Here is a 15,615-nt window from a genome sequence, read left to right as displayed (position 1 = left end):
TAAAAACACAATCAGACGCTTTCCTGAAAGGAAGGAATTGAAAAATATACACGGTAGTTGTGGTGGGCGTACAGAATAATCTGTGCCCTAACACTGGTTAAGGTAAAGGAGATATTAAACCCCGCTATTAATTTGACATGAATATTAGATTTAAATCCTCTTTGTATTCCCCATTCCCCGACCCCACTGTCTCTCTTCTGCAATAGAAAACAGAGATTCCGGTCTGGTTTATCCAAATTTGGGATACTGCCAACTTGCTGATTGAACATGCCAATGTACTTCTCTGTCTATCTCCTTCGAAACATAGAAAATCGGAGCAGGAGGAGGCCCTTCGTACCTCCTCTGCCATTCATTATGAACATGGCTGATCATCCAACTCAATGGTCTAATCTTGCCTTCCCTCCATATCCTTTGCTTTCTTATTGCCCCAAATTCTATACTGCTTCTTGAAAACATATAATGTTTTGGATTCAACTACTTCCTGTGGTAACAAATTCCAAAGGCTCACCACTCTCTGGGTGAAGAGGTTTTGCCTCATCTCTGTCCTAAATAGTCTATCCCGTATTCTCATACTGTGACCCCTGGTTCTGGACAAATCCACCATTGGGAACATCTTCCCTGCATCTACCCTGTCTAGTCCTGTTAGAATTTTATAAGTTTCTATCAGATCCCCCCTCATTCTTCTGAACTCCAGCAAATGCAATCCAAACCGACTCGATACTCTCCTCATATGTCAGTCCCGCCATCCCAGGAATCAGTCTGGTAAACCTTTGCTGCATTCCTCTAGAGCAAGAACATCCTTCCTCAGATAAGGAGACCAAAACCGCGCACAATATTTCAGGTGTGCCCTCACCAAGGTCCTGTACAATTGCAGAAATACATCCCTGCTCTTATACTCAAATCCTCTCGCAATGAAGGCCAGCATTACATTTTCCATCTTTACAGCCTGCTGCACCTGCATGCTTACCTTCAATGACTGGTGTACGAGGACACCCAGGTTTTGTTGCACATTCCCCACTCCTAATTTATGGCCATTCAAATAATAGTCTGCCTTCCTTTTTTTGCTACCAATGTGGATAACCTCACATCTATCCAAATTATACTGCATCTGCCATTCATTTGCTCACTCACTCAACTTGTCCAAATTACACTGAAGGATTTCTGCATCCTCCTCACAGCTCACCCTCCTACCCAACTTTGTGCAATCTGCAAATTTCGAAATGTGACATTTTGTTCCCTCATCTAAATCATTAATATATATTGTAAATAGCTGAGGTCCCAGCACTGATCCCTGTGGTACCCCACTGCAAGCACCCCACTAGTCACTGTCTGCCGATTTGAAATAGGCCCGTTAATTCCTACTCTTTGTTTCCTGTCTGACAACCAGTTTTCTACTCATCTCAAAATACTGCCCTAAACCCATGCACTTTAATTTTACACACTAATCTCTTATGGGACTTTGTCAAACACCTTCTGAAAGTCCAAATAAACCACATCCACTGACTACTAGTTTCACCCTCGAAGAATTCCAACAAATTTGTTCAGTGTGATTTTCCCTTCATAAATCCATGCTGACTCTGTCTGATCCTGCCATTGTTTTCCAAGTAATCTGCTATAAAATCTATGATGATGGATTCTAGAATTTTTCCCACTATTGATGTCAGACTTACTAGTCCATAATTCCCGGTTTTCTCACTACCTCCCTTTTTAAATAGTGGAGTTACATTAGCTATGTATTGGAGGGATTGAATTTAAGAGCCGTGAGGTGATGATGCAGCTGTACAAAACTTTGGTAAGGCCACATTTGGAGTACTGTGTACAGTTCTGGTCGCCTCATTTTAGGAAGGATGTGGAAGCTTTGGAAAAGGTGCAAAGAAGATTTACCAGGATGTTGCCTGGAATGGAGAGTAGGTCTTACGAGGAAAGGTTGAGGGTGCTAGGCCTTTTCTCATTAGAACGGAGAAGGATGAGGGGCGACTTGATAGAGGTTTATAAGATGATCAGGGGAATAGATAGAGTAGACAGTCAGAGACTTTTTCCCCGGGTGGAACAAACCATTACAAGGGGACATAAATTTAAGGTGAAAGGTGGAAGATATAGGAGGGATATCAGAGGTAGGTTCTTTACCCAGAGAGTAGTGGGGGCATGGAATGCACTGCCTGTGGAAGTAGTTGAGTCGGAAACATTAGGGACCTTCAAGCAGCTATTGGATAGGTACATGGATTACGGTTAAATGATATAGTGTAGATTTATTTGTTCTCAAGGGCAGCACGGTAGCATTGTGGATAACACAATTGCTTCACAGCTCCAGGGTCCCAGGTTCGATTCCGGCTTGGGTCACTGACTGTGCGGAGTCTGCACGTCCTCCCCGTGTCTGCGTGGGTTTCCTCCGGGTGCTCCGGTTTCCTCCCACAATCCAAAGATGTGTGGGTTAGGTGAATTGGCCAATGATAAATTGCCCTTAATGTCCAAATTGCCCTTGGTGTTGGGTGAAGGTGTTGAGTTTGAGTAGGGTGCTCTTTTCAAGAGCCGGTGCAGACTCAAAGGGCCGAATGGCCTCCTTCTGCACTGTAAATTCAATGATAATCTATGATTAATCTAGGACAAAGGTTCGGCACAACATCGTGGGCCGAAGGGCCTGTTCTGTGCTGTATTTTCTATGTTCTATGTTCTATCTCCAATCTGCAGGAACTGATCCAGAGTCTGTAGAATCCTGGGAGATGACCACCAATGCATCCACTATTTCTAGAGCCACTTCCTTAAGTACAGTAGGATGTAAATGATCAGGCCCTGGGGATCAGCCTTTAACCCATTAATTTCGCAAACACCATTTCTCTACAAATATTGATCTCCTTCAGTTCCTCCCTCTCACTAAATCTTGCGTTCCCCAACATTTCTGGTATCTTATTTGTGTCCTCATTTGTGAAGACAGAATCAAATGATGTGTTTAGTTGCTCAGCCACTTTTCTTCCCCCCATTCTAAATTATAAATTCCCCTGTTTCTCACTGTAAGGGAGACATTTGTCTTCACCAATTTTGTTCTCTTCACATACCTTGTGTTATGCCTTTACTTATATCTGGATTTATAAAGAATTTACAGTGGTTTCAAACAAAAGCACACGTTTTAAATCTAGAAAGCACAATTAGCAGCAGTAAAGGGTTCATTTGGTTTGAAATGTTTTCTGGAATTGAGCTGACCTGAATGCCTGTTGTTCTTGTGTGCAAAAGTAATTCCATGTCATCTCACACACAAACTGATGTGAACTGAAAAATCTGCAACAGGAAAACAACCGATCAGTACAATCCAAATTTGATCCCTAAAGTAATAAGATAAAATGTTTCAGCATTTTTCAATCAGATGCAAGTCAAATTAACTTGTACTAGCTTGTAATTTTCAATTTAACCAGAATAGCTGTTAATGCTGTTGGGTGCAGTCATGGCTGCAGGCATCACAGAGAATCTCACCTTCCATGCTGCCCTCTGTGCCTGCTCTAAGCTGCTTTGCAGATTCAAAAAATGAGCATTATTCATCCCTGCTTTGACACAAACCAAATAAAGCAGCCAATAACTTCCACAGTAGCCGCAAGAAAGGGTCAGGCTAAGAATTGTAATAACATCTAAATATTTGCCTTTCATCTTTGGAACATAGAGTAAATATCAATTGCTGTATCTGTTGCATGGAACATATTTATACAGGATACTATCACTTTTGTGACACTTCATTTCATTGCAAAATATATCTGAGAAGGATCCAGCCAGTTTAAAAAGAACACAAAGGGAGGGAGAGAGTGACAAACCCAGCGAGTTAAAAAGCATGAAGGGAGAAAGAGTCGATTATCAATGATTCAGAAATAGCATGTAGGGAAAAAGAGACTCAGCCAATTTAAAAAGCATGAAAGGAAGGAGAGGAGGAGGGAAAGGTGGAGAGAATGAGAGAGAGAGAATAAATGGATGAATAGAGTAGAATCCCTACAGTACAGGAGGCCATTTGGCCCATCAAGATTGCACCGACCCTTTGAAAGAGCACTCTACCCATATCCACTCACCCGTCCAATCCCCATAACCCCACCTAACTTGGGACATCCCTGGACACTAAGGGGCTCTAACTCGTGGAGTGTCACAGGGATGAGTGCTGGGGCCTCAACTATTTGCAATGAATTGGATGAAAATATATGATAGCTAAATTTGCACATGACACCAAGATAGGTAGGAATGGAGTATACGAAAAGGGAAATCTTTCTAAAACTATACAAGGCACTAGTTAGACTGTACCTGGGATACTGTGAACAAGTTTGGGCACCTTATCCAAGGAAAGATATACTGGCATTGAAGGCAGTCCAAAGAATGTTCACTAGCTTGAGCCTGGATATGGGGGGGATTTTCCTATGAGGAGAGGATAAGTAGGTTGTGCCTTTAATCATGGAGCTTAGAAGAATGAGAGGCTATCTTATTGAGACGGGACTGGGGCGGGATTCTTCGGAAACCGGCTGGGCGTGCCACTCCGTGCCACGCGTGAAGGAGTGGCGTGAACCACTCCGGCATCGGGCCGCACCTTCAAGGGCTAGGCCGGCACTGGAGTGGTTCGCACCGCGCCAGACGGCGCCGAAGAGCCTCCGCCGGCCGGCGCGAGTTGGCGCATGCGCGGGAGCGCCAGTGTGTGCTGGCATTATCCCAGTGCATGTGCAGAGGGGTTCGTCGCCGCACCGGCAATGGTGGACCGGTACAGCCGCCGGTGCGGAATAATAGAGTGCCCCCACAGCACAGGCCCGCCCGCGGATCGGTGGGCCCCGACTGTGAGCCAGGCCACTGTGGGGGCACCCCCCGGGGCCAGATCCATCCACCCCCCCCCCCCCCCCGCGAGGACCCCGGAGGCTGCCCGCAGAGCCAGGTCCCGTCGGTAAGTACGTACTCTAATTTACGCCAGCGGGACCGCCGTAAAACGGGCGGCCGCTGGGCCCATCACGGGCCGGAGAATCGCCGGGGGGGGCCGCTGCCAACGGCCCCCGACCGGCGCGATTCCCGCCCCAGCCAAATCCCCGACCACGGAGAAGTCAGCAGCCGGCAAGGGCGGGATTCACGCCACCCCCCCCGCCGATTCTCCAACCCGGCGGGGGGTCGGAGAATCCCACCCAAGATTTTCAGGGGGCTTGACAGGGTTGATACTGAGAGGTTGTTTCCCCTTTTGGGAGATTCTGGGATCAGAGGGCATAATCCCAGGGTAAGGGGTTGCATATTTGAGATAGAAATGAGGAGGAATTACTTCTCTCAGAAGGTAGTGAATCTGTGGATTTTTTTTTACCGTCTAGGGCTGTAGAGGCTGCATCATTAAGCATGTTCAAAGCTGAGATAGACAGATTTTTAATCAGTCGTTGAATCAAGGGTTATGGGGATAAGGCGGGATGGTAGAGTTGAGGATTATCATGTCAGATCATTCATGATCTCACTGAATGGCAGAGCAGATTCGATAGGCCGAATGGCCTGCTATGTCTTATGGTCTTGTAAGGTTGAGGGAATTTGGGTGGATACAAAGAGGATGTTTTCTCTTGTGGGGGAGATAAGAACGAGGAGACACCGTTTAAGAATAAGAGGTCCCCCTTTTAATATGGAGACGAGGAGAAATTTTAGAGGGTCATGAGTTTGTGGAATTCTCTGCCCCAAAAAGCAGCAGAGGCTGGGTCGCTGTATTTATTCACGACAGAGTTAGGTAATTTTTTGACAGACAAGGGAACAAGCACCACCACCGGGGCCGAGGCGATCGACGAGGATGACCAGACCGCCCGACCGACTTGTGGCATCAATGTAACACTACTATATTGTGGACTGTAACGAGAACGTTTTCCTTTTCCCCCTTTTACTGTAAATAGTTCAAAACAAAAAAAAAAAAACCCTCTGTACATGCAAAAGTCTTCCTCCCAGGACCAGCCTTGTAAACCCTTACCACCATACAAAGCACCACCCCGCCGGGTTCATTTTTAACAAGGGGTGAATGTGGTAGTATGCATTAGGGGTCATGTGGGACTGTGAAGCCGTGATGTCATTGGCTGACAGATCCCGGGTCCTGGTTGGCTGTTGACCTCTAGCTCCGCCCTGAAGGCGGAGTATAAGAACCTGGAGTTCTCCCCCGTAGGCCAGTCAGCTACTGAACTGCGGGGAACAAGTCACGCTTCATAAAGCCTCATCGACTTCATCTCTATTCGTCTCTCGTGAGTCTTTGTGCGCTACAATTTATTAAGCGTGCTTAAAAGAACTATGGAGCTCAGGATCATCCCGGAATGCCTGAGGATCAGCCCAACGCAGTGAACTCAGCAGCAGTTTCCAAACACTGGCAGACTTGTTTCGAGGCCTACCTCAGAACGGCCCCCGGCCGGGTCACAGAAGACCAGAAACTACAGGTCCTGCACTCGAGGGTAAGCCCGGAAATTTTCCCTCTCATCGAAGACGCAGAGGATTACCAGACGGCGTTCACAGCACTAAAAAGCATCTCTGTTCGCCCAGTGAACCAGATCTACGCACGCTACCAACTCGCAATGAGACGGCAAAGTCCCGGAGAATCGATAGATGATTTCTACGCCGCGCTACTAATTTTGGGACGGGCCTGCAGCTGCCCGCCGGTGAACGTAAATGAATACACGGACATGTTAATGCGTGATGCTTTTGTGGCTGGTATGAACTCTTCCCAAATCCGCCAAAGACTTTTAGAAAAAGAGTCGCTAGGACTCTCAGAGGCACGGGCCCTTGCAGCCTCACTAGATGTGGCCGCGCGAAACGCCCGCGCCTACGGCCCCGACCGCGCGGCAGCCCCTTGGGCTCCGTGGACCCCCGTCGCGACAAACCCCCCCCACCCCACAGGCTTGCGTGGTTCAGACGCCAAGTCGTCCCGGGGGAGCCCGCTGCTATTTCTGCGGCCAGGCGAAACACCCCCGGCAGTGCTGCCCGGCCCGCGCAGCGACTTGTAAGAGCTGCGGGAAAAAGGGCCATTGTGTGCCGGTCCCGGGAGGTCGCCGCGGTCCCCGGCGAACAAGGATTCCTGCGCGCTTCTAACGCTCCCCAACCCCCCCCCCCCCCCAGCGCCCCATGTACGACCCGCAGGCGCAACCAGTTTGGGTCCCGGCCACCGCTGTCCAGCGCCCCATGTACGACCCACAGGCGCAACCAGTTTGGGTCCCGACTACCGCTGTCCCCGGAGAACAAGGCGATCTGCGCGTTTCTGACGCTCCCCAACCCCCCCAGCGCCCCATGTGCGACCCGCAGGCGCCGCCATTTTGGGTCCCGGCCACCACGAGGGGAGGAGGGGCGCCGCCATCTTGGGATCCCCCAGACCTGTGCGACGCATGGGGACAGCCATTTTGTCCACCCCCGCCGCCATCTTGTGACCCCCCAGCCATGTGCGATGCATGGGGGTGGCCATTTTGTTCACCCCCGCCGCCATCTTGGACGGCAACAACGGACCCCAGTGTCGACGGCTCCACGGGGTTCGAGGAAGACGCTCAAACACTACGATCATGTCTGGCCTCAATGACGCTGGACCAAGCATGTCCCCGGACGCTCCAGACGACGACAACGGTGCTGATAAACGGGCACGAGACACCATGCCTGGTCGACTCCGTGAGCACGGAAAGCTTCATCCACCCCGACACGGTAAGATGCTGTTTTTTGACCATCCGTCCCAGTGCGCAAAAGATTTCCCTAGCTGCAGGATCCCACTCCGTACAGATTAAAGGCTTCTGCATAGTGACCCTAACGGTGCAAGGGAGGGAGTTTAAAAACTACAGGCTCTACGTCCTTCCCCAACTCTGCGCGCCCACATTACTGGGATTAGATTTCCAGTGCAACCTGCAGAGCCTAACTTTTCAATTCGGCGGCCCAATACCCCCACTCACTATCTGCGGCCTCGCAACCCTCAATGTTGAGCCCCCATCCTTGTTTGCAAACCTCACCCCGGATTGCAAACCCGTCGCCACTAGGAGCAGACGGTACAGCGCCCAGGACCGGACATTCATTCGGTCCGAAGTCCAGCGGCTACTGAAGGAAGGCATAATCCAGGCCAGCAACAGTCCCTGGAGAGCACAAGTGGTAGTAGTAAAGACAGGGGAGAAGCAAAGGATGGTCATAGACTATAGCCAGACCATCAACAGGTACACACAACTAGATGCGTACCCTCTCCCCCGCATATCCGACATGGTCAATCGGATTGCCCAATATAAGGTCTTCTCTACCGTGGACCTCAAGTCCGCCTACCATCAGCTCCCCATCCGCCCAAGTGACCGCAAGTACACAGCCTTCGAGGCAGACGGGCGATTATACCACTTCCTAAGGGTCCCATTTGGCGTCACAAACGGGGTCTCGGTCTTCCAACGAGAGATGGACCGAATGGTTGATCAACACGGGTTGCAGGCCACGTTCCCGTACCTCGACAACGTGACCATCTGCGGCCACGATCAGCAGGACCACGACGCCAACCTCCAAAAATTCCTCCAGACCGCTAAAGCCTTGAACCTCACATACAACGAGGACAAGTGCGTGTTTAGCACAAACCGGCTAGCCATCTTGGGATATGTAGTGCGCAATGGGATAATAGGCCCCGACCCCGAACGCATGCGCCCCCTCATGGAATTTCCCCTCCCGCACTGCTCAAAAGCCCTAAAACGCTGCCTGGGGTTCTTTTCATATTACGTCCAGTGGGTCCCCCAGTACGCAGGCAAGTCCCGCCCCCTAATACAGACCACGACCTTCCCCCTGTCGACAGAGGCTTGCCAGGCCTTCAGCCGCATCAAAGCGGATATCGCAAAGGCCACGATGCGTGCCATCGACGAGTCCCTCCCCTTCCAGGTCGAGAGCGACGCCTCCGATGTAGCTCTAGCGGCCACCCTTAACCAAGCGGGCAGGCCCGTGGCCTTTTTCTCCCGAACCCTCCACGCTTCAGAAATCCGCCACTCCTCAGTGGAAAGGAAGCCCAAGCCATAGTGGAAGCTGTGCGACATTGGAGGCATTACCTGGCCGGCAGGAGATTCACTCTCCTCACGGACCAACGGTCGGTAGCCTTCATGTTCGATAATGCACAGCCGGGCAAAATTAAGAACGACAAGATCTTAAGGTGGAGGATCGAGCTCTCCACCTTCAACTATGAGATCATGTACCGTCCCGGAAAGCTGAACGAGCCGTCCGACGCCCTATCCCGCGGCACATGTGCCAACGCACAAATTAACCGCCTCCAAACCCTCCACGAGGACCTCTGCCACCCGGGGGTCACTCGGTTCTACCACTTTATAAAGTCCCGCAACCTCCCCTACTCTGTGGAGGAGGTCCGTACAGTCACAAGGAACTGCCACATCTGCGCAGAGTGCAAACCGCACTTTTTCAGGCCGGATGGTGCGCACCTGATCAAGGCTTCCCGTCCCTTTGAACGCCTTGGTCTGGATTTCAAAGGGCCCCTCCCCTCCACCGACCGCAACATATACTTCCTGAACGTGGTGGACGAGTACTCCCGTTTCCCCTTCGCCATCCCCTGCCCTGACATGACAGCGGCCACAGTCATTAAAGCCCTTAACACCATATTCACACTGTTCGGTTGCCCCGCATACGTCCACAGCGACAGGGGGTCCTCCTTTATGAGTGACGAGCTGCGCCAGTTCCTGCTCAGCAACGGTATAGCCTCGAGCAGGACGACCAGCTACAACCCCTGGGGGAACGGGCAAGTAGAGAGGGAGAACGGCACGGTCTGGAAGACCGTCCTACTGGCCCTACGGTCCAGGGACCTCCCAGTTTCACGGTGGCAGGAGGTTCTCCCGGACGCTCTCCACTCCATCCGGTCGCTACTGTGTACTAGCACTAACCAAACGCCTCATGAGCGCCTCCTTGTCTTCCCCAGGAAGTCCTCCTCTGGAACGTCGCTGCCGACCTGGCTGGCGGTCCCAGGAGCCATCCTGCTCCGAAAACATGTGCGGGCGCACAAGTCGGACCCGTTGGTCGAGAGGGTTCGCCTCCTCCACGCGAACCCGCAGTATGCTTACGTGGAGTACCCCGACGGCCGACAGGACACGGTCTCCCTGCGAGATCTGGCGCCCGCCGGCAACACTCACACCCCCCCGACACCAATCACCCCCTCCCTGCCACCGGCGCACCCCGCGAGCGCCCCCTTCCCGGGGGGATCGGTCCTCCTCCCAGGTCCGACCAGAAGTGAAGCGGAAGCAGAAACCGTAAGGCTCCCGGAGACGACAACACGGGAACAAGCACCACCACCGGGGCCGAGGCGATCGACGAGGATGACCAGACCGCCCGACCGACTTGTGGCATCAATGTAACACTACTATATTGTGGACTGTAACGAGAACGTTTTCCTTTTCCCCCTTTTACTGTAAATAGTTCAAAACAAAAAAAAAAAAACCCTCTGTACATGCAAAAGTCTTCCTCCCAGGACCAGCCTTGTAAACCCTTACCACCATACAAAGCACCACCCCGCCGGGTTCATTTTTAACAAGGGGTGAATGTGGTAGTATGCATTAGGGGTCATGTGGGACTGTGAAGCCGTGATGTCATTGGCTGACAGATCCCGGGTCCTGGTTGGCTGTTGACCTCTAGCTCCGCCCTGAAGGTGGAGTATAAGAACCTGGAGTTCTCCCCCGCAGGCCAGTCAGCTACTGAACTGCGGGGAACAAGTCACGCTTAATAAAGCCTCATCGACTTCATCTCTATTCGTCTCTAGTGAGTCTTTGTGCGCTACATGGGGCACAGACAAGAAAATGGTGTTGAGACCCCAATATGTCTGTGTGGAGTTTGCACATTCTCTCCGTGTCTGCGTGGGTTTCCTCTGAGAAACCCGGTTTCCTCCCACAGTCCAAAGACGTTCAGGTTAGGTGGATTGGCCGTGCTAAATTGCCCCTGCTTCGTGTCCAACGGCTAGGTGGGGTTACTGGGATAGGGGAGACATGGGCTGAAGTAGGATGTTCTTTCTGAGATCAGGTGCAAACTCGATGGGCACTGTAAGGATTCCATGGATTCCATTCTATAGATCAGTTATGATGTCATTGAATGCCACAGCAGCCTAATAGTGCCAAATGGCCGACTCCTGCAGCTCTGTCCTACACTCCCATGTTCTTATTATACTGGTAGGGCTTCATCAGCAATCAAAAACATCCTTGGTTGTTTCTTGCTGCAGAAGCTTTGGTAATGAAATTGAGATGGAATTAAACATGAGCTGTGTTGTCATTTTTATTTTTAAATAGGATTTACTTTAAGTATCTCCTGGCGAAAAAGTGAGGAACCTGAAAGGAAACCTCCGGGTGCTCCGGTTTCCTCCCACAGTCCAAAGATGTGCCGGTTAGGTGGACTGGCCATGATAAATTGCCCCTTAGCGACCAAAAGGTTAGGTGGGGTTATGGAGATATGGGATTATGGGGATATAGGAATATGGTGTTATGGGGAGGGTGCTCGTTTGGAGGGCCGAATAGCCTCCTTCTGCACTGTAGGGATTCTTTGGATTCTATGACCCAAACATAACAATAGAAAGGTAATAAAATGTGATTGCATCCTAATACCCAACTGTTAAGAATTAACCATTGTCCCGTCAGGAAATGAAACAAATTTGCCACAATCCACAAAGGATTATGGTTTCCTCTCCATTAGAGAGAAGCAATTGGTTATATATAGCTTTGAGGGCTCCACTCTGCAATTGTGGGGCAAGATAAGGAGGTAGGCCTCCATGAACTATTACAGCTGGTACAGGGATTCAACTCCTGTCTTTCTGCCAACTAGCTAGCCCCCTGAAACTGGAACTAAAACAGGTTAATGAACAGTACGATACGCAACCTATCCTGTGCATAAGAATGTAAACCACAAATGTATCAATGGTCTAGATATTTTTTGAAAACAATTTAATTCTAAATTTGAAATAATATTCTTATTTGAACAGTTAATTGTTAAATATGTGCCAGCTTTCCAATTTCAATTTGTTTTCTGTTTGTAATTTTTGACATCTTGAAACAGAAATTGTTTTTAGCACCCATCTTAGAAAGTTCCAAAACAGTTTACAGCCACTAAGTGTCCTCACTGCTGTTATGTAGGAAAATATGCAAACTAATATATACCCAAGGTCCCAGAAAGAGTAATGAGATAAGGGATCAATTAATTTGTTTGTGGCAGTGTTGATTGAGAGGTAAATATTGACCAGGAGAAATAAAATGTTTCTAAAATGAAATACTTCATTGTTTCTTTCTTATAATCTACATGAATATGAAAAGTAAATAAACTTTAGTGGAACAATGTTTCAATTTAAATAAGATCAATTAATAACTTTTCATTATAGAATCCCTCAAGTGCAGAATGAGGCCATTCAACCCATCATGTCTGCACCAACCCTCTGAAAGAGCCCCCTAGCTAGACTCACTCCCCTTTGCTATCCCCATTATCCCACCTAACCTGCATATCTTTGGACTGTGGGAGGAAATCAGAACATCCGGAGGAAACCCACGCAGACACCGGGATAATGTGCAAACTCCACACAGTCATCCAAGGTCAGAATCGAACCCGGGGCCCTGCCGTGTGAGGCAGCAGTGATAATCACTGCACCACCGTGCCGCCCCCAAGCTCCTTCAAAATGGTTGGGAGGGAAGGGTCAGGCAAATCGATCTGGAAATACATATTCTACACAGTGCATAATATTTCATGGAGGAAATATTCCCCAGAAATATTTGATTAATGGATTTAATAAACAATGGTTTGCTGTTTCTGGATCTTAAACATTAGTGTGGAATTTGGCTGGTTCGCAGCACTGACATTATTTCAAAATACAGCAAAATGTCCCTTCATAACAACCATTAATTTATATTGGGGCACTGATGCTCCAATAACGATGGTGGAATAAATTTGTCCACGTTGCTGCTATACAGACTTATCACAATTCCCAATGAAATATCTTTGAAGAATCTGTGCAGAATCAAATTGAACACAGAGCAGTGTGGAGTGATAGATTTTGGAAGGAAGAACAAAGAGGCAACATAAAATAAAGGATACAATTCTAAAAGAGGTGCAAGAGTAGAGTCCTGTGGTTGTATGTGCACACATTGTTATAGTGGACAGGACAAGTTGAGAAAGGGGAAGGCAGAGGCCGGGATTTACCGGCAGTTCGCGCTGGCGTGAAATTCCAGTCCCACGCAAGTCCCAAATTTCTGCTTTTTTTTATTCCCATCCATTCCCTACCCTCGCCTTCAGGGGAAACCCTCTCACTGCTCAAGGTGACAGGTTGTTAGCTTACTTCCAGGACAAAGCAAATATTGCTCTTTAGTATTCTCGTGGGCAACCTAACCCAACACCCTCACTATCCAAATGTTTCTTCTTCCACAAAGGTATATTGCTCCCCAGGTAGCATAGTTAATATTTTCAAAGAATCATAGAATGGTTATAGCACAGAAGGAGGCCATTTGACATTTGTGCCTGTGCTGTTCCTCTGCAAACAGCAGCTCAGCTAGTTTCACTCAGCCACCCTTTCCTTAGAGTCCTGCAAATTATTTCTCTTCAGATAACTCCAATTTTCTTTTAAAAGCCATCATTGAAACTGCCTCCACCATAACCACAGGCAGTGTTTTTCAGATCGTATCCACTCACTGTGTAAACAAGCGTTTCCTCATGTCACCTTTGGTATTTTTGCTATTTGCCTTAATTTGGTGTGCTCTTGTTCCGGACTGTTCCGTTAATGGGTATGGTTTCTCCCCACCGACTTTGTACAGATCCCTCATGATTGTCAGCACTCTTATTAAATCTCCTCTCAAGGACAACAGCACCAGTTTCTCCAATGACTCTGCAAGTCTGCAGAGGGATTTGGATAGGCTAAGTGAATGGGCTAGGGTCTGGCAGATGGAATACAATCTTGACAAATGTGAGGCTATCCATTTTGGTAGGAATAACAGCAAAAGGGATTATTATTTAAATGATAAAATATTAAAACATGCTGCTGTGCAGAGACCTGGGTGTGCTAGTGCATGAGTCGCAAAAAGTTGGTTTACAGGTGCAACAGGTGATTAAGAAGGCAAATGGAATTTTGTCCTTCATTGCTAGAGGGATGGAGTTTAAGACTAGGGAGGTTATGCTACAATTGTAAACGTTAGTGAGGCCACACCTGGAGTATTGTGTTCAGTTTTGGTCTCCTTACTTGAGAAAGGACGTACTGGCACTGGAGGGTGTGCAGAGGAGATTCACTAGGTTAATCCCAGAGCTGAAGGGGTTGGATTACGAGGAGAGGTTGAGTAGACTGGGACTGTACTCGTTGGAATTTAGAAGGATGAGGGGGGATCTTATATAAACATATAAAATTATGAAGGGAATAGATAGGATAGATGCGGGCAGGTTGTTTCCACTGACGGGTGAAAGCAGAACTAGGGGGCATAGCCTCAAAATAAGGGGAAGTAGATTTAGGACTGAGCTTAGGAGGAACTTCTTCACCCAAAGGGTTGTGAATCTATGGAATTCCTTGCCCAGGGAAGCAGTAGAAGCAGGCTCCTTCATTAAATGTTTTTAAGATAAAGATAGATAGTTTTTTGAATAATAAAGGGATTAAGGGTTATGGTGTTCGGGCCGGAAAGTGGAGCTGAGTCCACAAAAGATCAGCCATGATCTCATTGAATGGCGGAGCAGGCTCGAGGGGCCAGATGGCCTACTCCTGCTCCTAGTTCTTATATTCTTATACCAACCATCAGATCCCTTTTCTCCTGGAGGCTCACAGACTTGAAGGGTGGTAAAGGCAGCAGCGACATCCACGTGCAGCTGCATGTGGCTTGGACCAGTGCCCTGCAGAGGAGGGGGAGGCAGGCGTTGATCTTCTAAGATGACGGAGCATCGGAGGAGACACTACATTTTCCGACCACCCCGCTGCGTGATTTTCGGTTGGGGAAGTGGCCCGCCAGCAGTGTCTAGCAGTCTCGCTGCTGTCAATGGGATTTCCCCATGACAGCACCCCTCACCGTCAGGAAACCCGTGCACTGGAGTGGGACTGGAATTTCCCGCCGGCAAGAACTGCTGCGAAATCCCGCACTATTTTTCAATCTATAAATTCCAGGGCCTTATATGTCTTCCCCTTTCTCAACTTGTCCTGTCCACTATAACAATTTGTGCACATACAACCATAGGACTTTACTCTTGCACCTCTTTTAGAGTTGTATCCTTTTTTTATGTTGCCTCTTTCTACTTCCTTCCAAAATCTATCACTTCACACTGCTCTGTGTTAAATTTGATCTGCCACATATCCACCCATTCCATCAACCTGTCTATGATCGCTTCTATCGTCTCCACAGTTCACAGCACTTCCAAGGTAATCTAAGTCATTATGTGGATCGCCAAAAGCAGTAGTCCAAATACAGATCCCTGGGGAGCACCTATGTAGACCTTCCTCCAGTCCACAAAATAGCTGTACACCATTACTCTGGGTTCACGCACACAGCTAACCCTGTACCATGCTGCTGGTTCCAGTCACACAGCTAACCTCGTATCCATACTGCTCGTTCCAGTCACACAGCTAACCTCGTGTCCATGCTGCTGGTTCCAGTCACACAGCTAACCTCGTGTCCATGCTGCTGGTTCCAGTCATACAGCGAACCTCGTATCCATGCTGCTGGTTCCAGTCACAGA

At 48.8% G+C, this 15,615-nt stretch overlaps 1 protein-coding gene across 2 annotated transcripts in view; it reads right to left on the bottom strand.

Moving 5' to 3' along the window:
• The window catches only part of csrnp3 (cysteine-serine-rich nuclear protein 3), a 411,396-nt gene that overhangs the window by 211,806 nt on the left and 183,975 nt on the right, over positions 1-15,615 (bottom strand). The window contains exon 2 of one of the 2 annotated variants that reach the window (XM_072473855.1): positions 3,199-3,273. The exons of the other annotated variant lie outside the window; for it this stretch is intronic. The gene's annotated coding sequence lies outside the window, so the exon portion shown is untranslated. The remainder of the gene's footprint in view (positions 1-3,198; positions 3,274-15,615) is intronic. 2 annotated transcript variants of the gene reach the window in all.

The sequence above is a fragment of the Scyliorhinus torazame genome, chromosome 2 (assembly GCF_047496885.1).
Source record: "Scyliorhinus torazame isolate Kashiwa2021f chromosome 2, sScyTor2.1, whole genome shotgun sequence".
In the NCBI taxonomy this organism is placed as follows: domain Eukaryota; kingdom Metazoa; phylum Chordata; class Chondrichthyes; order Carcharhiniformes; family Scyliorhinidae; genus Scyliorhinus; species Scyliorhinus torazame.
The sequence above is the reverse complement of the archived record's forward strand: the minus strand, read 5'-3'. Positions and strand labels throughout refer to the sequence as shown.